This window comes from Dromiciops gliroides, chromosome 1, assembly GCF_019393635.1.
Source record: "Dromiciops gliroides isolate mDroGli1 chromosome 1, mDroGli1.pri, whole genome shotgun sequence".
Taxonomy (NCBI): Eukaryota; Metazoa; Chordata; class Mammalia; order Microbiotheria; family Microbiotheriidae; genus Dromiciops; species Dromiciops gliroides.
Genome location: NC_057861.1, coordinates 455,343,278 through 455,368,295, shown reverse-complemented (window position 1 = coordinate 455,368,295; position 25,018 = coordinate 455,343,278). Strand labels below are relative to the sequence as shown.

At 34.2% G+C, this 25,018-nt stretch overlaps 1 pseudogene; it reads left to right on the top strand.

Annotated features, from left to right (window-relative positions):
* The first annotated feature begins 259 nt into the window (after positions 1-259).
* Positions 260-744, top strand: LOC122736945 (annotated as a pseudogene).
* Positions 745-25,018: the final 24,274 nt, after the last annotated feature.

Below are 25,018 nucleotides of genomic sequence, written 5' to 3'. Positions count from 1 at the left end.
TATGTATCCATGTCTGCCTATCTATTTATCTATTTATCTATCTATCCTTCTCCACCTCCTTGCTGGACTTCACATGTTCCTTCTCTGCTTCTCAGAAGTCCTGCCCATACATTCTGAACATTGTCTGCTGGCTCCAGGTTCTTGTGTCACTTCCTGTATGGTCCTTGCTTTGTGTTTAAGTATACTCCTGGCAGCTCTCGGAATTCTTTCCATCAGTTCATCCAAGAGAAGAGAAGCAAGAAACAAGTAAAGAGGCTGCATGGTTGACATCCAGAAAGAACATGCCTACCAGAAATAGCTGACCATCTTCCAGAACAAGAAGTAGGTACTGCTCAGGGATACAGCCAAAGAAAAGCGTCCCAGATTCTACAAGAATTTTAGGTTGGGCTTCAAGACTCCTCATCCCCCAACAAGGCCATCAAGGGCACTTACATTGATAAGAAGTGACGCTTCACTTTTAATGTCACCATCAGAAGCAGGATCTTGCCTGGTCTGGTGAACAAGATGAAGATGCAAAAGACCATCATCATCTGCTGGGAATACCTGCATTACATACTCAAATACAACTGATTCAAGAAATGTCCCAAGAACATGTCTGTCCAACTGTTTCCTGGCTTCCAAAATGTCCAGATTGGAGACACTATGACTGTGGGTGAGCGTAGGCCCCTCAGCAAGACTTTGAGGTTCAATGTTTTGAAGGTCACCAAGTCAACCAGAACCAAGAAGCAGTTCGAGAAATTCTGACACCCTCTCCACTGGCAGAGGGTGGGTAAGAGTGATGGAGTGTCCCACATGGTCTGACCAGATGCTCAACTAATGAAGGCATTCTTCCCCTATATAAATATATGCATATATATATGTATGTGTATATATGTATGATTGTATATGTTTATGTGTGTTTACACACACACTCATATATATATATATATATATTTTTTTTTTTAATGGTAGTTTTGAATGGGTAACGTGGGACTCCTATCAATTGGAGAATGGTTGAACAAATTATTGCACATGAATATAATGGAATATTATTGCACCATAAGAAGAAAGACAATTATTTCAGGCAAACCTGAAAACATTACTGATGAAATCTGCTACTCAGCTTCTCACAGAGAATTGATGAACTCAAGGGACAAAATAAAATGTATATTTTCAGATGTGACGTGACATGACATATTATAATAGAGGGAAAGAAGGGAGGGGTGAATATTGTTTCAACGTTATTCTCATCAGACTTGGTTCAGGGAAAGAATAACATATATACCCATTTGTATAAAGAAACTTAGCTTACTCTTTAAGGAAAGCAAAAGGGTAAGGAGAAAAGGTCTTATAGAAGGAAGGGCAGAAGCATGAGAAGAAAGGGCAAAGAAAAGGAAGGGTGGTTGATAAAAGGGAGGGCAGATTGAGGGATGCAGTGGTCAGAAGCAAAACACAGGTGAGGAGGAATAGGGTGAATGAAGAAAAGAAGAGTATAAACAAAGGGGAAAAGAGGATAGAGGGAAATAAAGAGTATTCTTAACTGTGAATGTGAATGGAATGGACTCTCCCATAAAACAGAAGCAAATAGCAGAGTGGATTAAAAATCATAATCCTACAATATGTTGTTTACAAAAAATCAGATCTGAATAATTGGAAAATATCAATTACTCATGGATAGGCTGAACTAATATAATAAAAATGACAATTCTACCTAAATTTATTTATTTATTCAGTGTCATACCAATCAGACTACTTAAAATTATTTTATAGACCTAGAAAAAATAGTAACTCCAGTTTCTGGGATAGGACCTCAGTATTTGACAAAAACTGCTAGGAAAACTGGAAGATACTATGGCAGAAACTAGGCATAGACCAACACCTTATACCATATACCAAAATAAGGTCAAAATGGGTACATGATTTAGATATAAAGGGTGACTTAGGAGAGGAAGGAGCAGTTTACCTCTCAGATCAGTGGAGACCAAATATTTTATGTCCAAACAAGAGATAGAGAATATTGTGAAAAGCAAGATAGATGATTTTGATTACATTAAATTAAAAAGGTTTTGTACAAACAGAAGCAATGCAGCCAAAATTAGAAGTGAGGCAGAAAGATGGGAAACAATTTTTACAGCCAATATTTCTCATACAGGCCTTATTTGTAACATATATAGGGAACTAAATCAAATTTATAAGAATGCAAGTCATTCCCTATTTGAGAAATGGTCGAAGGATATGAATAGGCAGTTTTCAGATGAAGAAATCAAAGCTATCTACTGCCATATGGAAAAAAATGTTCTAAATCATTATTGATTAGTGAAATTCAAATTAAAACAACTCTAAGGTACCACCTCACACCTATCAGGTTGGCTAATATGACAAAAAAGGAAAATAATACATGTTGGAGAAGCTGTGGAAAAAGTAGAACACTAATGCATTGTTGGTGGAGCTGTGAACTGATCCAACCATTCTGGAGAGCAATTTGGAACTATGCCCAAAGGGATATTGGACAGTTCATACCCTTTGACCAAGTAATACCACTAGTAGTTCTGTATCCCAAAGAGATCATAGAAGATGGAAAAGGACCCACATATACAAAAATATTTATAGTAGCTCTCTTCATGGTGACAAAGAATTGGAAATCTAGGTAATGCCCATCAATTGGGGAATGGCTAAACATGTTGTGGTATATGAACGTAATGGAATAGTATTGTGCTGTAAGAAACAATGAGCAGGCAGATTTCAGAGAAACCTGGAAGGACTTACATGAACTGATGCTGAGTGAGATGAGCAGAACCAGGAGAACATTTTACACAGTAACAGCAACATTGTGTGATCAACTATGATAGACTTGTCTCTTCTCAGCAGTGCAATAATCCAAAACAATTTCAAAAACTCATGATAGAAAATGTTCTCCATATCCAGAAAAAAAGAACTGTAAATTCTGAATGCAGATTGAAACATACTGTTTCTACTTTTTGACTGTTTTTTTCTTTTTTGAGGTTTTATTCCCTTGTGTTCTGATTCTTCTTTCACAATATAACTAATGCAGAAGTATGTTTAATGTGATTGTACATATATAACCTATATCAGATTTCTTTCTGTCTTGGGAAAAGGGGAGGGAAGGGAGGGTGGGAGAAAAATCTTTTTTGTTTGTTTTTTGGCAGGACAATGAGGGTTAAGTGACTTTCCCAGGGTCACACAGCTAGTAAGTGTCAAGTGTCTGAGGCTGGATTTGAACTCAAGTCTTCCTGAATCCAGGGCCTGTGCTTTATCCACTGCACCACCTAGCTGCCCCTGAAAAATTTGGAACTAAAAAGCCTATGAAAACAAATGTTGAAAACTACCTTTATATGTAACTGGAATACTTTATAACAAAAAAAAAATTAAATTTAAAAAAGAATACTGGGGCCAGCTAGGTGGTGCAGTGGATAGAGCATCGGCCCTGGAGTCAGGAGTACCTGAGTTCAAATCCGGCCTGAGACACATAACACTTACTAGCTGTGTGACCCTGGGCAAGTCACTTAACCCCAACTGCCTCACTAAAAAAAAAAAAAAAGAAAACTGGATTGAGCAAAAATAAATATATGTTTTTGTTGTGGATGGAGAAAAGTTGAAGACAGAAAGGATATAGAGGTATCATCTTCCTAGTTGGAACTGTTTTAATCTTCATCATTTGAGAAAAGCATTTCTTAATAACTTGAGTGAACTGTATGGTATGGGACTGAGTTCTCAAAAGTGAAGAGAGTCAGTCATTTGCCATTATAGTGAGCGTTAAGGTGACTCTGCTTGTGATCTTTCTTAAACCTAAAATAAGGACCTTAAAAATGACTTCTATTTCTGTTTATTACAGGTAATAAGTATGTCTTTTTAAAAATGTTTATTAGGTATTTGTTGCTTTCAGGGTGAGCTGATGTAAATATGATGAGGAAAGTGCCACAAATAAATGAAATTCATATATTTAGATTTGTTAAATGAACCTACTCCAACTACCAAGAGTAGAACAGTCTAAGAACTCCACTTGATAGTGATTACAGATATCTAAATTGAGTGATTTGTTTTTATTTTTTGCAAGGCAATGTTTTTGTTTTTATTGTGTTTTTTTCCTCCTGATGCTATCAGAAAAATTGTAAGAACCTGTTAATAGTATAATGTTATGGGATAGAAACTTATCAAGCCATCTGAAGAGTTTTGTGTCACAATTTACATAGCACTCTAGAAAAAAATCTTTAAACAATGATGAAAGTATCCTAGATTCACATTATCCATTTCTCTTTGTTAAAATTCAGCTTTTATAACCATATATACTTATTTCTTGATAAGTTATTCTTTTTTTTTTGAGGGGCAATGGGGGTTAAGTGACTTGCCCAGGGTCACACAGCTATTAAGTTTCAAGTGTCTGAGGCCAGATTTGAACTCAGGTACTCCTGAATCCATGCCGGTGCTTTACCCACTGTGCCACATAGCCGCCCTCAATAAGTTATTCTTTCCAAGAGAATTGTTCAGAACCTAGTATCCATATGAAGACATGAATGATCCTGTAATTTTGTTTTGGCCAACTTTCATTTTAATTTTGTCATAAATAGGCAATGACTGTAGAGCTAAAGAATAAAGGGGTTTTTTGTTAAACAGCATGAAATATATTCCTCATCTCATACTGAACAGCTGTATGACACTGTCCAAGTTGCTTAATTTTTCTAGGTTTTGGTTCATTTGTAAAATGAAGGGGTTATGATTAGATCATCTCTACTATGTTGTCTGTCTCTAGGAATTTCTGAATCAATGGATTTAGAAGGGGTGAAAATAAAACAAATTTATATTCACAATGGGATAAAATCCAAAATATTCGTGACTGTGTAAAATTCAAACCAGCCTTGGGCAATTGGGATTCTGTTGGAGGTTGCATGTGGCGGTTCATATATTGGTTCTGGAAATTTGCTAAATAGTGTGTTTGGAATCCTACAAGACACTTACTAGTTTTCATGAGGCTTCAGAAAATAAGAAGCTAGTATGTAACATGTTAAAATTTGTTTCTAGATATACTTTCTTGTGATTGATCATGTCGGAGTTTCTTTTCACATACAAATTAAATCAGGAGGAGAAATCATGCATGTTATAGACATGGGGCTATGCCTTGCAGTTCATTGTCCTCTTTGTATCATTATCTGAGAAAAGCCGCAGGCAAGAAAAACAATGATTGTACATGTGAAGATGCATGTTTATCCTACCATATTTTGTTTCAACTCTGATAGAGCACATGTTCCTTAGGCAGAAGATGAATAGTAATATTTGGAACATAGAATAAATATTCCTTCTTGCTAATGTATTACATTTTATTAGCTAGATCAATATTGCTGTAATTTCCACCCATTAGCATCCCATTTCTGTGAAGTACATAAAAAATATTTACATTAACACTGATCAAAATTGCAACCACGTATATTAAAATATGAATGACATATAATCAGAATTTTCTGTTTCTACTGCCTCCAGTTATTTGTGACCCCAAATATGAAGTTCAAGTTTACACTTAATAGCACAATTATGTAAATCTGTAATTCTAACACGGAATTACAGCTGGTAATGATCAATAATTATATTTATGTATGATGTGAAGTTAATACTGCCACCATAGATTAATGTAAACAACAAAATTATTTCTGCAGTCAAGAGCTAACAAATCATCATAAACAAAGAGAACTAAAACAATCTCTTCAGAGCTTAATTCCTCCAGCATAGTAAACAGATTTTTTATTTCCATTGAATGTTAAAGCGCTGATTAAAGAAAACACAGCTCTACAAAAATTCCACAATGGCTGAATCTTTTTACAACACATTTTAAATATTTCTCTCTCCTGCCAAGGGGGAGGTTGGGTGAAGACACTAAAGAATCTGTATCAGGCTATGGTATTAGAAGGTTTGGAAGAGAAAAGAAATGGAGAAAGGTTTGAATTCCAGAGGGGGGAAATAACCTCAAAAAAATAAAGAAAATTAGATCATTCATTCATCCATGCATCCATTCATTCTTTCAAATCATTTATTCATTTATTCAATATGCCTTCCCTTAGTCCTTCTATATGATTGTTACTGTCCCATATCTCTTCCCCTTCACTCTCAAAGTTCTGAAAAAATTTATTTGTACAAATGAGGTCTCTATTTTCTCACCCTTTAGTCTCTAACTCCTTTCAATCTTTCTTCTGCTCTCACCACACTACCAAATGACTTTCTCAAAGGTAACTGATGAAAAACTAATTATCAAATCCAATATAGTTTTGTCAGTCTCTTTGACTTCTCTTGAACATTTAAGATGATTAACTTTCTCCACCCTCTCCTCTCTACCCTCAAACTCTTTCCTTCTTTGGTTTTAGAGTGATTGTTTCCCTTGGTTTTCTTCCTTCATATGTATCCCCTTTTTAATCTTACTTTTAATCTATCTTCCCCCTATTCCCTACATTTCTGTATTTAGTCATCTTCCTTCTCTATATTTGTTCCTTTAATCCTATTCACTCATATATTTTCAGCTATCTCTGCTAATTTAATGACTCCCAAATCTGTATCTCCATCCTTGATCTTTTTACTCAGTTCCAAAGCCAGGTTTTCAACTGATTATAGAGAATCTCCAGGAGCAGTGAGGTGGTACAATGGGTAAAGCACTGACCCTGGAGATGAGAGGACCTGAATTCAAATCTCACCTCAGACACTAGCTGTGTGACCCTGGGCAAGTCACTTAACCCCAACGGCCTTAAATATCTGAAGCCATCTCCAGTCATCCTGATATCTATATCATCACTTGACCCAGATGGTTCTGAAGGAGAGAGTGAAGTTTGTGACCTTGCACAACCCACCCTCAATTCAGTGCAAGTCATGACATCACCTTGATGTCATGGTCCTCTTTGAGGATGAAGAACAAACAACAGCAAATCTCCACCTGGATGTCTGTTCCTCCAATATAGTTGGTTATTGTTTCTCTCCCATGAACAAAATTTATGTTTATGATTTTATTATATATATATATATATACATATACACACATATACATATATATGTACATATATATACATATATACATCAGTGAAATTTATTCAATCTTCCATATTTGAAACCTAGTGTTATCTTGCTTCCATATAACTTTTAATATCCAATAAGATACAGTCTGATATCTAGAGTCCAGTAATTCTATTTCTGTGACATCTTTTACTACTGAATTCCCCATAGACTTTGCTTGAGGATGTTAAGAAACTATATAGAGTAGTAATTTTAAAAATTAGCAGACATGCCAGTGGTTTAGGAAATACAGAAAAAGTTTCATGCCTCATCTCTAGTACACTGCCAATTTAGATATTGGAAACAAAAAAAGTAATCATTCTGATTTAGCATAGCCTACCCATATAACTGTGAGTGAGGATATCATATGGAAACTCATCTAAATTAATCAAAGTATCAGAAGAACTGAATCTGCTTAAGTCTTATTGGCTAGACATGACCTTAGTATGATATTGCATTTTCCCTCTATATATTCATTCATTCAAAAATGATTAAGCCCCTACTATATATGACATTTTGCACTACTCCCTATGAGAAATACATACATAAGAAAAGTTCCTGCCTCACAATCTAGTGAGAGAGAAATAGTTTCAATAATGCTAGAGTTGGGGATAGAAATAATATCTTTCTTATAGAGCAACAATAAGCTTTTATTTTTTGGAACTTATTAAGTTTCTCTTATGAGCTAGGTGAACTGCAAACAAAATTAAGACATGGTATTTACCATTAAGAAGTTGAGAGTATTCTGGATATCCCACATGATATAATACTATTACTACCAATAAACGTATGTAATTGGTATGCTTGGATGATATGATTTGCTCTACAGTCAATGAAAAGGCATTTACTAAGCACTTATTATGCATGACAACATGCTAAAGACTAGATACAAATATGAAAAAAAAATGTCCCCTTCCCTTAAGGAGTTTCTGTTCTAATAAGAGAAGATAACATATATGAAAGAGGGATGGTGGTGGTCATGCCGTTGTTCCAGGAAGTTGCAGAGATAATGAAGGGAATTATAGGCTTATATATTGACTTGTCCTTTACAGAAATGGTAGCACTGTATTTGATGTGAGCAAGAGGTAGAAAGTTGAGGGAAGGGAGATACTTATAGAGGGATGGCTGGAGTTCAGTATATATAGGTCAGGGGCATGCTTCTATAAACATATAGGTGTATGTACATGTATATGTATATACATATATGACATATATGCAGACATCAATGAACACATGCAGATATTCACACATGCATATATATGCACATAATACATATATACATAAATTAAGCTTTACTAGCTTAAAACTGCACTAAGACTTTTGGGACACTTTATATAATTTGTAGAGCTCCACAATATCCTGGTGAAAATAGATATTATGGGTATTATTATCTCCCTTTAATATATGAGGAAACGGAGGCTTAGAGAAGTTAATTGACTTGCCCAAAACTATAGTCACTAGTAGAATTGAATGTAGAATTCCAGTCGTCTTCCTACTCTAAATATTCTATACCAAAGTTACTTTATTTGTTATATATCTCTCTGATGACACACTTAATCCCCTTTATGTGCAATTCTTTTCTCATGATGTGCTCTAATTTACTTGTGCTGCTTACACACTTTTCCTTTGCCATTTGGGTAACATGCAACTTTAATTCTTTGTATTACATGTAAGTACATACTCTTTAAATTTAAAGTCTCTTATTCACTTGTTAGTAACATTTATCTATATCTTTTCTTCTGGCAACAGATTATTATCACAGAATCTAGGATTATCTTCATCTTGAGATTTTGCTTGTTTATTAGCACTACAAGGAAACTGGCGATGAAATGCCCCATAAAGTGATGATTTTTGTTTCCTTTGGCTACATATGTATAAAATCAACTTTGGCAAAAATTTTTATTGTCCTCTCTAGTAGGCTATGGTCAGGCTTGTCCCATTACCTGGGTTTCTGGAGGGTCTATGATACAGACAGAAAATTTCAAAAGAAAATCCCAGGCTGTCGTAAATCAACAAATTCAAGCCATGTGAATTTCTGTATTTCTAAGTACTGAATATTTCTAGACAGTAGGCTCTGCCATGCAGACAGCTAGAGCTCAATGGTTTCTTTGTTTAAAACATAGTGAAAGGCATAGTACCCAATAGCCCCAGGGCACGTCAAAGTATCTATTGAGAGAATATTGGTACAACATCAGACCTGGTGGGTTTCCTACCCCATGTGGGCTGTACTGCTACCAGCTAGCATATCTCCATGGGGAAAAACAGGTAAAGAGAAACTGTACTTCTCAGAACCAGAACCATCAATACATTTAACAAACGTATGCTTGCACATTAAGTAAACATACTTTTTCACTTTTATTTTCATCAGGCCCATCATTTAAACCACTAAGACACTGGTTAAAAAAAAAAAAAAAAACTTCTATTGCCTCCTAAGGTATACCCTCTGAAGAGTACCTATGAGCCATGTTTTTGACTTCTTATACCTTGTGATTTGATTTATAATGAGAATCTCAGTATTGATTGCTGTTAGTTCTCCTCACTGATTAATGTGCAATTACCTAATAAGATAGCAACTATTAAAAGTTGATATTTATAAATGATCTAAAAACTTTGTGATTTTTAGTGACCCCGATCTTACTTCCCTATCTTCCTTTCTACTATCTGGTACTTGTCATTGCAGAGTCCCAGAAATCCAGGATGGAAAGAGTATTTATTGCTTTGTGTCTTCATAAATCTCATTCATAAGAATTTCTAGTCCCTCATTATCTGACTTCACTTGTAGTATTTTGGACTATGGACAGTATTAGGTGGATCACACCTAATGTTTTGAAATTTATTCTCTTAAAAATGTGGCTGCAGGATCACATGAATAGCAAGGTGGTCGGGTTGTTGATTTCAAACCCTCAAAACCTTTAAAAATTCAGAAAAAAAAGGAATTATTTGAAGAGATGGAGTAATTAGAATTGAATCTGTAGGATAAAAAGACAAAAATTCTTCACAATATTAAAAATAAACCTCATGAAATAATAGAAGAGAATAGAAACATTTAGAATTCTTACAGTGTTTATATCCCCTGACTCAATCTATGCTCTGAATATAATATGTAAAACAATCTCACAGAATTGTGAATCAAAATCTAACTTTAAACGTTTCTTGCACTTCTTTCATGGCAGAATTGACTTGAACTCCCTGGCAAGGAGTACCAGATATTAATTCTCTGTAGAAAATTGAAAAAAAGTGAAAAAACTTTTTAAAAAATGAAAGAAAAGTGTAGGATGTAGTATGAAAGATGTGAACAATGTGAAACTGAGAATAGAGACTAGATGAAGAAGCATGTTGTCTGCTGAGGGAAAACCCAGTTGGGGCAGACTTTACTCCAAGTCAAGCAACCCCCAAATCCTCCATTCAAGGATACTGGATATCACACATATACCAATCTTGGAATGAGGGGGAGAAGTTGTGGTAATGATGCAGCAGTGATGATGCAGAAGTGAGAAGAGTCAAAGAGGGAGGGCAGATATGGGAGGTGGATTACTAGGAATATAAGAAAAACTCAGAAAGACCTATAGTTCAGGAGAAAAATTCAATAAAAGCCTAGATTGTAAGTAAATAAATATAATGAAAGAAGCATGGATAAAAGCTCAAAGAGAAAAGGGGGGTGGCAAGAGAGGGAGGAAGAGAATTTGGAACACAAAGTTCTAAAAATTGATGTTAAAAATTGTTTTTATATGTAATTGGAAAAATAATGTTCTAAATAAAATTTCCCCAAGGCTATGCCAAGGAAAGAATAGCTGTAGGAGTAGTATCCTAAATAAAGAAAATTTGAATATCAAAAAAGAAAAGAAGAAACAGAGTATGACACATTGTCACCTTATTTTTTCATTCATGTATTTAATTATCTACCTATTCATTTTTTATTTGTTTATTTACTTATCTATCTGTCTATATTTCTACATTTCTATTTATTTGCTTCTTTGTTTGTTGTCACCTTATTTATGTAACTTATATGCAGAGTACAATATGTAAAATGCCAAAATGAATGAATCAAAGTTTGGAATTAAGGTTTCTGGGAGAAATATCAACAATCTCATATATGTAGACAATATCACTCTGATGGCAGAAATTGAAAAGGAATTAAGAAGCTTCTTGATCAGGGTGAAAAAGGAAAGGGTAAAAGCTGGCTTGAAGCTTAACATGAACAACAAACAAACAAACAAATTCTAAGACCTTGGCAACTATTCCCATCACTTTCTGACAAATAAATGGAGAAGAAGTGGAAGAACTGTTAGATTTTATATTCTTGGGCTCAAAGATCACTGCAGATGGTAACTGCAGCCATGAAATTAAAAGACACTTGCTCCTTGGAAGGAAAACTATGTCAAATCTGGACAGCATACTAAAAAGAAGAGACATCACCTGGCCAACAAATATCTGTATAGTAAAAGTGATGGTTTTTCTAGTAGCAATGTACAGGTGTGAGAAATGGACTATAAAGAAAGTCAAATCAACACAAAATTGACACTTTCAAATTGTGATGCCGGAGAAGACTTTTGTGAATCTCTTGGCTTCAATGATATCAAAATAGTCAATACTTAAAGAAATAAATTCAAGCTATATACTGGAAGGTCAAATACAGAAGCTGAAACTTTAAAATCATGGGAACATAATGAGAAAATGTGACTCATTGGAGAAGACCTTAATGCTGAGAAAGACTGAAGGCAAAAGGAAAAAGGGATAGCAGAAGATGAGATGAATAGATAGTAGCATGAAAACAATGAACATGAACTTGGACAGACGTTGAGAGATAGTAAATGATAGAAAGGTCTGGAATGATGTTTTCCATGGGGTTACAATGAGTCAGACACCACTGAATGACTGAACAGTAACTGAAGGATATTTTTCTAGTTCTTCTAGCTTCACTTTATGGCATTTAATATAAAGTTTCCCATTCTTTTCTATATTTATGGTGTTTGTTGTTTCTAATGACATAGTAATGTTTTGTTTGTGATCTGAATTCATAATATACTTAGGCATTTCTTAATCAATAGGCACCTACTTTATTTCTACCTCTTTGATACAAACATACAAAAAACCTGAGGCTACAAATGGTGCCTTCATTAATTAATTAACTAATAATTCATTAAATTTTTGCTATATGTAAAGTATTGTGCTAAGAGCTGGGAAAATAAATAAGGAAAGTGGAGAAACCCTCTGCTTTCAAGGAGCTCAAATTCGAATGGGGAAGACAAAACACATAGGTTTTAACTGCAAGTCATAAGGAAAGGTCTCATGGTACTTAGAGTAAAGTAGAAAAACAGATAGTATTGCATCTTCCTTAATGTCAATTTGATCAATAAAAGCAATTTTACTTTTCTGATTTTGAATCATTTAAAAAGGCTTTGATGACAAAATTCTTATTTTATTAGTCTCTAATTATTATAGCTACTTAAAAGAACAAATTAATGATTTACTTATTCAAAAGCAGTTTTTGGTTTTATCAATTAAAAGATATTGTTATTCTTAATGTTTTAAGCTCTAATTTGACTTTAATAATTTATATTTCATCATTTCAATAGAAAATTTTAACTTAGTGGTCTGGTAATTGTTATTGTTTTTAAGTTGCATTTCCAAAAAAATTGTTCTAGTACTTATCCTTTTTGTTTATTAAAGCATTTAGAGATATAAATCCCTAAGTGCTGCTCTTATTGCAAAATTTTTGGTATGTTGTCTTATTGTTGATGTTAATAAAATGATCCATTGTTTCTATGATTTATTCTTTGATTTTGTTTGTTTAATGTCAAATTAATTGTTCCTCTTGTTCTTCACTAACACTTTTTTGCATTTTTATTTCATTGTGTCAGTAATGTATATGTTTACAATGTCTGTTGCTTGGAATATCTTTAAATTTTATGCCATAACACATGGTCACTTTTTTTTGTAAAGGTCCTTTAACTTCTTTATTGTTTATTTTTGTTGAATTTCTCTAAGTCTGAAAGTGATATATTAAAGCCTCCTAAAATTATAGTTTTGTTGTCTCTTTCTCCCTGAAACACATTTAGCTTTTCTGTTATGTATTTAGATGCATTTGGTTTAAACATTTTAATCAATTACATTAATTCATTGTCTATGGTGACTTTTAGAATAATGTATTTATTTTGTTCATCTTTTTATATTTCTTTTATTATTGTTGTTGCTGCTGCCTTGAATGAAATCATTATTATTACGTCCTCCTTGTTTCCTTTAGTTGAAACATTACGGATTTTCCTCTAGTTCCTTCTGTTAATTTGTGACTCATGTTTCAAATGTGTTCCTTTTTTTTTTTTTTTTTTGGTGAGGCAATTGGGGTTAAGTGACTTGCCCAGGGTCACACAGCCAGTAAGTGTTAAGTGTCTGAGGCCAGATTTGAACTCAGGTCTTCCTGACTCCAGGGCCAGTGCTCTATCCACTGCACCATCTAGCTGCCCCAAATGTGTTCCTTTTTAACAACATACTGTTAAATTCTTCTATCTAATCCATTCTGGTGGTCTCCTTAATTTTTTGGTTGAATTCATCCAATTCATATTCACAACTATGATTGTCAACTTTGTTTCACTCCATATTATTCACTTTTAGTATTCCCTCACTTTGTTCTCCCCTTTCCCCATCATTACAAAAAGGGAGAAATTAGAGAGAAAGTGAGCTCAACATAAGTGCTTGGGAAATCCAGTGAAAAAGTATAGGATATGAATTTTAATTGCCAAGCAAATGATTTTATATTTTACCCTAGATTTTATTTAAAAAAATAAAATAGGGTGGACCCAAAATGGCAGAAAGAAGTGAGGAAGTTGCCTGAGCTCTCCCAAATTTCCCTCAGAAACAACATCGAATCAAGCATGTAAATAAATTCTAAAGCTACAGAATCTACAAATGGATGTAGTGAAACAATCTTCCAGCTTAAAATAACCTAGAAGATAGCCTAGAAGTAAAGGTCTGTCTCACTTGGGTAAAAAGTCCCACACAGAGCATGTGTGGGTAAGCCAGAGGGATGCTCTTATCCGTAGCACAGATCAGTAGCTGAGGCCCCTCAGTCCTGGCTCAGTAAGCTAGTGGCACAGCATGCCAGTTGTGAAGCACTCAGCTTCAATGCAGAAGGCAATCTGCCAGCTGGAGTATCACCTACACAAGAGGTACAACTAGGCCTGGTCACTCCCATGTGTTGAGCAAGCTTCAAGCCCCTGAAGCTTCAGAGTAGAAAGCCAGTGATCAGACCCCTGGCCTGCAGGACAAGAAGCTTGGGTCAGTTTTCCCTGTGTGTCAGAAGCAAAGCCCAACTTTAAAAGGCATGGAATAAGATAAAATATGAGTAAGAAAAAGAAAAGAACCATCACCAGAGAAAGCTACTATGCCAACAGGGAAAACCAAAACACAAACTCAGAAGAGGACAATGTCAAAATGCCTACACATGAAGCTTCAAAGGGTAAGATGGATTGGTCTTGAGACCAAAAAGCCCTCTTGGAAGAGCTCAAAAAAGGAGCTTATAAATCAGAGAGGTAGAAGAAAAATTGGGAAAAGAAATGAGAATTATGCAAAATAAAGTCAATAGCTTCAAAAAAGAAAGACCAAAATTGACTAAGGAAAATGATGTCTCAAAAAATACAATTGGCCAAATGGAAAAGGAGGTGCAAAAGCTGCCTGGGGAAAATAATTCCTTAAGAATGAGAACTGGGCAGATGGAAGCTAATGACTCAATGAGACATCAAGAAGTAGTAAAGTGGAATCAAAAGAATGTAAACATAGGGGAAAAAAAAACAACATAAAATATGTTCTCAGAAAAACAACACACCTGAAAAATAGATCCAGGAGGTACAATTTAAGAATTATTGGACTACCTAGGGACCATGATAAAAAAGGGGGGCGGAGCAGTGCTGTACAGCATATTTCAGGTCATTATCAAGTAGAACTTCCCCAATGTCTTAGAACCACAGGGAAAAAAAAAAAAGAATAATTGAAAAAATTCACCAATCACCACCTGAAAGTGACCCCAAAAGGAAAACTCCAAGGAATTGTAGCCAAATTCCAGAATTATAAGATGGAGAAAATACTATAAGCAGCCAGAATGACACAATTTAAATATCAAGGAATCACAATCAGAATTACACAGAACCGGGGCAGCTAGGTGGCTCAGTGGATAGAGCACCAGCCCTGGATTCAGGGGGACCTGAGTTCAAATTCAGCCTCAGACACTTGACACTTACTAGCTGTGTGACCCTGGGCAAATCACTTAACCCCAATTGCCTCACCAAAAAGAAAAAAAGAATTACACAGGACCTGGCAGATTCAACATTAAAGGATCAGAGGGCTTGGAATCAGAGGGGTTGGAATATGATATTCCAGAGGACAATGGGAAAAAAAATAACAAAACATGTTATTCAATAAGGTTAAAATGTTTATAGCCCTCCATGGGAAGAAGATACTTGTAACTTTTAAGAATTGTATCTGTATTAGGCCAGGTAGAAGGAGTATACATAGACAGTGTATGGGCATATGTTGATTTTGATGTGATGATATAAAAAAACCTAAGGGGTGAAAAAAAGATTATACTGGAAGACAAGGAAAGGGGAGGCAGAATATGGTAAATCACATCACATGAAGAGGCACAAAAGAATTATTATAACAGAGGAAAAGAAGGGAGAGGTCAGCTTTATTTCAATTTTACTCTCATCAGATTTGGCTCAAAGAGGGAATAAGATACACACTTAGTTGGGTACAGAAATTTATCTAACCCTATAGGGAAGTAAAAGGAGAAAAGGAAAAGCAAAGGGTGGGGCCTGATAGAAGGGAAGGCCTTAGTAGGAAAGAAAAGGGGAAAGAAAAGGATGGTAGGGCTGAAATAAGGGAGGGAAGATTTAGGGAGGTGGTGGTCATAAACAAAACACTGATGAGAAGGGACAGGGCAAAAAGAAATAGAAAAATATAAACAAGGGGAAAAATGGGATGGAGAAAAGTACACAGTTAGAAATCATAAATGAGAATGTGAATGGGATTAACTATCCTATAAAAAAGATATACAGTGGATTTAAAAAGTAGAATCCTACAATGTGTTGTTTACAAGAAACACATTTGAAACAGAGAGATACACACGCAATAAAAGTAAAAGGGTGGAGCAGAATATATTATGCTTCAACTGAAGTAAAAAAAAAAAAGGAGGAGTATCAACAAAGCAAAAGCAAAAATTGATCTAATTAAAATAGATAAGGAAGGTAATGACATTTTGCTAAAATGTACCATAAACAAAGAAGTAATATCAATACTAAAGATAATTACCAAGTGGTATAGCATCCAAATTCTTCGAGTAGTTAAGTGAGTTACAGGAAGAAATAGACTACAAAACTATATTAGTGAGGGATCTCAACCTCACCCTCTTAGACCTAGATAAATCTAACCACAAAATAAAAAAGAAAGTTAAGGAGGTAAATAGAATTTTAGAAAAATTAAATATGATAGACCTCTAGAGAAAACTGAATGGAGACAGAAAGGAATATATCTTCTCCTCAGTGGTACAAGGCACCTACATAATAATTGACCATGTATTAAGGCATAAAAGCCTCACAATCGAATGCAGAAAGGCAGATATAGTAAGTGCATCTTTTTCAGATAATAATGCAATGAAAATTATGTGTAATAAATGGCCATGGAAAGATAGACCAAAAATTAATTTGAAACTAAATAATTTCATCCTAAAGAATAAGTGAGTCAAAAAAATCATAGAAACAATCAATAATTTTATCAAAGATGATGACAATAATGAGACAACATACCAAAACTTATGGGATGCAGCCAAAGGAGTTCTTAGGGAAAATTGTATATTTCTAAATGCCTATAGGAATAAAATAGAAAAAGAGGAGATCAATGAATAGGGCATGGAAATAAAAAAATTTAGAAAAAGAAGAAATTAAAAATATCCAATTAAGTACCAAATTAGAAATTCTGAATATTGAAGGATAGATTAACAAAATTGAAAGTAAGAAACTATAAAATTAATAAATAAAATGACATGGTTTTAAAACAAAACAATAGATAAACTTTTGGTAATTTGATTTAATAAAGGCAGAAAACTAAATTACCAGAATCAAAAGTCCAAAGGGTAAATGTACCACCAATGAAAAGAACTATATGCCAATAAAAATAATAATCTAAATGAAATATAAATTGCCCATAGTAACAGACGGGGAAATAACATACTATACTTAAATAAGCCCATTTTAGAAAAAGGAATTGAACAAGCCATCAATGAACTCCCTAAGAAAAATCTCCAAGGCCAAATAGATTTACAAAAGAATTTTACCAAACATTTAAAGAACAATTAATTATAATACTATATAACCTATGTGGAAAAATAGGTGAAAGAGTTCCACCAAATTCCTTTTTTGAGACAAATATGGTATGAATACATAAACCAGGAACAGCCAAAAGAGAGAAAGAAAATGACAGACCAATTCCCATAATGAATATTGCAGGAAAATTTCTAAATAGAATATTAACAAAGAAATTACAGCAATTTATCACCAGGATAATACACTATGACCAGGTTGGATTTATACTTGGAATGCAGGGCTGATTCAACATTAGGAAAACTATCAACACAATTGACCACATCAATAACAAAACTAACCAAAATAATATGATTATCTCAATAGATGCAGAGAAAGCTTTTGACAAAATACTGCACCCATTCCTATTAAAAACACTAGAGAACATAGGAATAAATAGAAATTTCCTTAAGATGATAAACTCTATTTATCTAAAACCAACTGTAAGTATTGTATGTAATGGGGATAAGTTATAAGCATTCCCAGTAAGATCAGAGATGAAACAAGGATGTCCATTATTAGCACTATTATTCAATATTGTGCTAGAAATGTTAGGTTTAGCAATAACAGAAGAAAAAGAAATTGAATGAATTAGAATAGGCAAGGAGGAAACAAAACTATCACTCTTTATAGAAAATATGATGGTATGCTTAGAATATCCTAAAAAATCAACTAAAAAAATACCTGAAACAATTAACAACTTTAGCAAAGTTACAGGATATAAAATAGACCCACATAAATCATCAGCATTTCTATATATGACCAACAAAGTGCAGCAGCAACAGATAGAAAGAGAAATTACATTTAAAATAACTGTAGAAAAAATAAAATATTTGGGCATCTACCTGCCATGACAAACCAGGAACTATATGAACAGAATTACAAAACATTTTGCACAAATAAAGTCAGATCTACACAAATGGAAAAATATCAATTGCTCACAGGTAGAACAACCTAATATAACAAAAATGACAATTCTAAATAAATTAATTTACTCATTCAGTACCATACAAATCAAACTGCCCAAATATTATTTTATAGAGCTAGAAAAAATAATAATATTCATCAGGAAGAACATAAGGTCAAGAATATCTAGGAAATTAATGAAAAAATGCAAAGAAAGGTATCCTAGATATACCAGATCTAACACTATATTATAAAGTGGCAACCATAAAAAGTATTTTGTATTGACTTAAAAATAGAAAGGTGGATCAGTGGAATAGGTTAGGCACACAAAACAGAGTAGTAAATGAATATAGCAATCTACTGTTCAATAAAATAAATTCAAAGACTACAGCTTCTTGGGTTTTCCTGCTTTTGTTTTGATTCTTCTTTCATAACATGACTAATGTGGAAATATGTTTAAAATGATTGTAATGTATAACCTATATTAGATTGTTTGTTGGCTTCAAGAGAGGGCTGGGAAGAGAGGAAGGAAGAAAAATTTGGAACTCAAAATCTTACAAAAATGAATATTGAAAACTGTCTTCACATGTAATTGGAAAAAATGAAATACTATTAAAAAATAAAATAAAATAAAGCCAGTGTCTTCATACCTTTGAATTATATTGTAAAATAAATCAAGTTGTCAGCTATGTAGAGGACAGATTAAAATGAGGAAAGACTTTAGGGTGAGTAATCAAAAAGCTAATGCCATAATCCAGGTGAAAAGTAATGGAAATGATGTGGGAGTGATTTAATTGATCAAATTGATTGTGAGGCATCTCAAAGAATTACAAGACTCAGTGACTCAGTTTACCAAGTTTTATTGAAAGAGTGTTGACCACAGGGAGAGCACCATGGAGATATATGTCTCAAATATGGGGATGAACATGGTTATATTTATAGTGAGAAAAAGTAGGTTATCTCCTCATTATCTTAATCTCCTCCTTAGGGGAGGTTCATGGGAGGGCTTATCCTACTTTGGACTTCCTGGGGTCCTAAAACAACTTCTAAGGCAGGTACCTTTTTCCTTGGAGGTGTGTTTTTGGGGTTTACATATCATAAGGTGAACCTAAGGACACATTTGATCCCTTCTGTGCATGTTCCTAAAGACATGCTTAAACTTGTCAGACCCAGAGTGTCTCTGTGTTTATGATATCTCCTGACTTTAGATCTGGTTTCTAGGTGTCCTGTGATCTGGGAATATTAATACCTATTAATGATTAATGGTCCCTAGTTACAGTCTCTGTACAGTACTGTAAGAACACAAACCTTAATTTCTCTGTTAACCCTTTTAGATACTATTTATAAGTACTCAAGCCTCTGTTTATCTATTAACCCTTTTTTGCCTCCTTCATCAAAGATAGAACTAAGTTGGTTTCTGTGTGAGTGAAGAGAATCATAGGAGAGATGATGTGGAAATATAAAAACAAACAAACAAAAATCTTTAGTAACTGGTTGGAAATGGGGATGGGTGAGACTGAAGAATCAAGAAAAAGAATGCAAACGTAGGTGAGTAGAAAAATGTTACTGCCTCCAAAAGAAATTGGAAAGTTTAGAAAAAGGGTGGAATTGGAAAGAAATACAACAAATTATATTTTAGACACAATTTGGCCTGAGAATTTTACAGACACCCACTATAGATAAGGGAAGAATTCATGATTAAATGAGGTATAGAGAGTATCACATAAGATAAACAGGACACCTACAATTATTGCTACTATAAAAAGATGGCTACTCCCAACTGTGTGATTTAAATTATTTTGGCTACTACTGTATTTTCTAAAATAATTTGCTGCTACTTATATGTTAATGGCTATTGCACCTGTTTTGGCAGTAAGTATTTATTATTAATAACTATAATATATACCAGTAAAGAATTGACCTTATGGCAGATAACACCCAGCCTTTCCCAAAGAAAAGCCCCAAAAGACCCATGCTGTCTCTCAGAGAGATAGCACATGGTCTCCAGGAGAGTTCAGAAGCCCTACAGAAGCCAACATTGCCAAGGTGGTGACTCTCGCATGGTTGAAGCAGTTTATCCTCTTTTTTTTTTTTTTTTTTTTTTTTTTTTTTGCGGGGCAATGTCGGTTAAGTGACTTGCCCAGGGTCACACAGCTAGTAAGTGTTAAGTGTCTGAGGCCGGCTTTGAACTCAGGTCCTCCTGAATCCAGGGCTGGTGCTTTATCCACTGCGCCACGTAGTTGCCCCCAATTTTATCCTGTTTTGATAGAGGCGGGTCATTATTCATTGATCAAAGCTTATTGGTTAGCATCATTCTATTCCATTTGTTGATGTGATTCACCATCCAAATTTAACTGAACTCTACCTCATGACATAAGGGGGAAGTGTGCAAAAGACTCTCACCTAAGTTGTTCAAGGCAAAGTCCATTATCTAGGTGTGGTTTGATCCCATCAGCTCAATTTACCTAGACAAAAGAATCAATCTCCATCTCTATTGCACCCTTAGGTTCATCCCAATACAAAGTTAGAACTTCTTCAAGAATTGAACTTTCTGGCCTGAGGAGGGAGAGGGGGCCTGAAACTGATCTGGGTCCCCTCAAGAAATTTATTATTAATACAATCATGAACTCTTCACTTCAATGATGATGGCCTCTTTGCTGTTCCATGAACAAGACACTACATTTCACCTCTTAACTCCAGGCATTTTTTCTAGCTTTATCCCATACCTGGAAGACTTCCCTGCTTATCTCCACCTATTGGCTTAGTTAGCTTCCTTTAAGTCTTGACTAAAATCTCATCTTCTATACGTAGCCTTTTCCAGTGCCTCCTAATTTTAGTACCACCCTCATATTAAAGGGCAGATAGGTGAGGCTGTGGATAGAATGCCAGGCCTGAAGTCAGGAAGATTCATCTTCATGAATTCAAATCTGGCTTCAGACACTTAGTAGCTGTGAAACCATGGACCAGTCACTTAACTATGTTTGCTTCAGTTTCCTCATCTGTAAACTAAATTGGAAAAGGAACTGGCACACCCCTCCAGTGTCTTTGCCAAGAAAACCTCAAATGGAATCAGGAAGAATTACTGAAAGTACTGAACAAGAACAATAACCCCCATATTAATTATTTTCTATTTACCCTGAATATGGTTTATTTTTATATATTTGTTTGCTTGTTGTCTTCTGCATTCAATTATGAGATCCTTGAGGCCATAGATTATCTTTCGCCTCTTTTGCCCCAGTGCTTAGCATAACACTTAGCACATTGTAGGTGCATAATAAATTTTTCTTGACTGAATAACTGACAAATATTGGAAGGGAAACATTTTATTAGAAAAAGAAACTTTGCGTCAAGTTTCTATAATAAAAATATCATTTCCAGGATGTACAAGGAACTGATTAAAATTTGTAAGAATACGAGCTATTCTCTGTGATGTTCAAATGATATGAACAGGCTATCAAATGCCATATGATACAGTGCTCCAGATCACTAATAATCAGAGCAATGAGAATTAAAGTAACTCTGAAAATTTACTTCATAGCCATCAAATTGGTAAAACTGACAGAAAAAAAATGAACTGTTGGAAATCCTGTAGAAAACTAGGTATGTTAATGTCTGGTGGAGCTCTGAGCCTAGATGAATAGGCTAGAACACAATTTCTTAAACTGTGGACCATGACCCCATATCAGGTCATGCAACAATGTGGGAGTTGCAACACGAAAAGGTTGATTGTTTTGTTTGTTTGTTTGTTTTTTACCTATATACCCATGGTCACATAAAAATTTCTCAGGTGAAAAGGGGTCATGAGTGAAAAAGTTTAAGAATACCTGGGCTGGAAAGCATTTTGTAAATATACTCCAAATGAAGTATAACAGAACATAACCTTTGACTCAGCAGTACCTCTATTAACTCTATACCCCAAAGAAATAGAAGAAAGAAGAAAAGGACCCGTGTATATAAATTTTTTTTTGTGGTGGCAAATCACTACAAATGAAAGGGTGCTCATTATTTTAGAATGACTGAATGAATTATCATATAATAATATAATGGAATAATAATGTACCGTAAAAATTTTTGGGAAGAAATGGGTTCAGAGAAACCTAGAAATTCTTCTAGGAACTGATGCAGAGAAAAATGAACAGAAATAGGAGAAATTTATACAATATCAACATTGTGAAGATGAACAATTTTTAAAGCCTTAAGGACTCTGACCAACCACAACTACAGAGGAATGATGAAAAACTATATTACTCTTCTTACAGAAGGTACATGTGATATATTCAAGAAGTAGTATGAGACATAAATTTTTGAAAATGTCCTATGGTTGGTTGCCTGACTATGAATATTTGTTATGTGTGTGTAAATATCCATATCCATATATATATGTATATATATATATATGTATGTGTGTATATTGCAAATAAGAATTTATTTGTTATATATATATTTATATAGAATATATATTTTACTAGTAACAAGCTTTTATATTCTTATCTTCTAACAACTGTACCATTTGTTTTTATATACACACATACATATTATACAATGTGATAATATAATATATTATATATTATTTTATAAAGCTTTATATTACATTATAATATGTGTATATGTGTGGTGGTAAGATGAGAAAATAAATGCATGTTACTTGAAAAATAAACTAAAATGGGGAGAAAGCTTCTTATTAGATTTGACCCATCATTCCAGCCTGTTGAGATCTTTTTGCATAGTTTCTGTTATTTGACATGCTAATTATATTCCTCAGCTTTGGATAATCTGAAAATTTAAATTAGTCTTAGAAATTATGTTATAATATCTAGTAAGCAAAATTGTAGCTAATAGACTTATTAAAATCCTTTTGAAATTCATTATGTATAACCTTAACCAGGATTTGGTCCTTAGTCCAAAGCATAGATGAAGAGCTGACTTACATAAATTAGAAATGGTCTGTATGGATTTATATGGGGGAATGCTGGAATCATCTCTAACCCCACTCCACTCAGTCACAGCTTTGAACACAACCACAAAGGTTGTTGTAGAGCTGAGTTTGAATGGATGGCTGATGATGTGCCTGAGAAAGACTACAACTGGAATACACCGAAGTCTTCTCCCACTTGAACAACTCCCTTTGCTTATCTCCGCTATAACAAATCCCTAAATGACTTATAGAATGGAATGATTTTCTATTTATACTGGACTGAGATAATTTTTGAAAAGATAGAAAGGGAGGGTTTTACATAGTTCTGCTATACTGCCTTGTCTTAACCTCCTCAGTTATATAATTGGAAACAAAATTGCTCTGGGGTGCATACCATGTGAATCAGTTAAAACTCAAAAATAAGCTTTGCAATTAAAAATATAATTTATTTCTTCTTTTATAAGTATAAAGTATAAGAAGTATAAGAAGCTGTTGGTGAGGAACCTTCCTCTAACAATGCTGATGGGCACTCTCTTTGCAACATAAGGTCTTAGACAATTGTTGATTCATTTTGAGTAGTGTTGGGACTTGCCTAGGTTCACAGAGTCACTATGTATTGGAAGAAGAATTTGAATCTGGATCTTCCTGACTCCAAGCTCAGTCTTCTCTGGACTATTCTATTGGTGCCTTTTTTCTTATTGTTAGGTCCCTAAATTGTTCAATTATTACCTAGAATTGGATTATGACACAATGCTGGGACTTCTTAAAGCGTATTCCTCTTTGTCTTCAATTTCAGTGGTGAAGGCAACAGCTGCATCTTACCATTGAACCCCCATCTGATAGAAACATGTGTCTGGTTTCTATTTTAGTCTTGGCAGAATAACTGTGAAAGACTTTATTTGGCACTTAGTTGTATAGCTAATATGCCACCTACAAGTATTGCTAATGTGCCACCTACAATTATTGCTACTATACCAGTCTTTCTGACATCTCCCATATCATGTAGCATTATCTATAATCCTCCTATGTAAGTTGGTGTTCTACAATCTTAAAACAAAAATTTAAATCTTAATTTTCTCCCTAAACACATACACACCCACTGACTTGAACATTTCGCATGATGTCTGATATTTCTACTGCAGTTCTGATACCGTCATTTAAAAAACTGTCAAACAATCAAAGAATGACGGGTAAGGAGGAAATCAACTAGAAAAATTATACAGTTGTCAGCACTGTGCTGAGAAATGGGAAAAAAATTCATTTATTACTTTAAAAACAAGAGATGATTATTTTGTTTTGCTTCCTTCAGTTTCTGAGTAATAGCATACAATCTTGCAATACCTTCCTGCATCAGAGATTTGGTCTTTTTACTTTAGTAAAAGGATTGTCAAATCTTTCCATTAAATCAGAATTTGGGGACATTATAACAAACTAAATACAAAAAGTTCCTGGTCAATTCTACTTCATATATTCTATTTTTCTTAAAACTCCTATGGCTTGTTTGATATCACTGAGCACATTCTCCTTTTTACCTGTTTTTGTTTTTTGATTTAGATTTCAAGGACTCTTCAAGGACTCTCTGGATCTTCTCTTGCTTTACCAATTGCTTCATCATTTACTTTGTTACCTCTTCTTGTTCTTCCTTTTGACTATTGCATCCCCAAGGATTGAGGGATTTGTCTTGACCTTCGATGCTCAGGCATTCGTGAATTGACCATGCAATCAGAGGGTTTTAACTATCACATCCAAGCATGCTTTCCAAAACATCTACACTGATTTTACATATGTTCATCTAAAGTTTCAATTTTAACTATACATTTTCCAA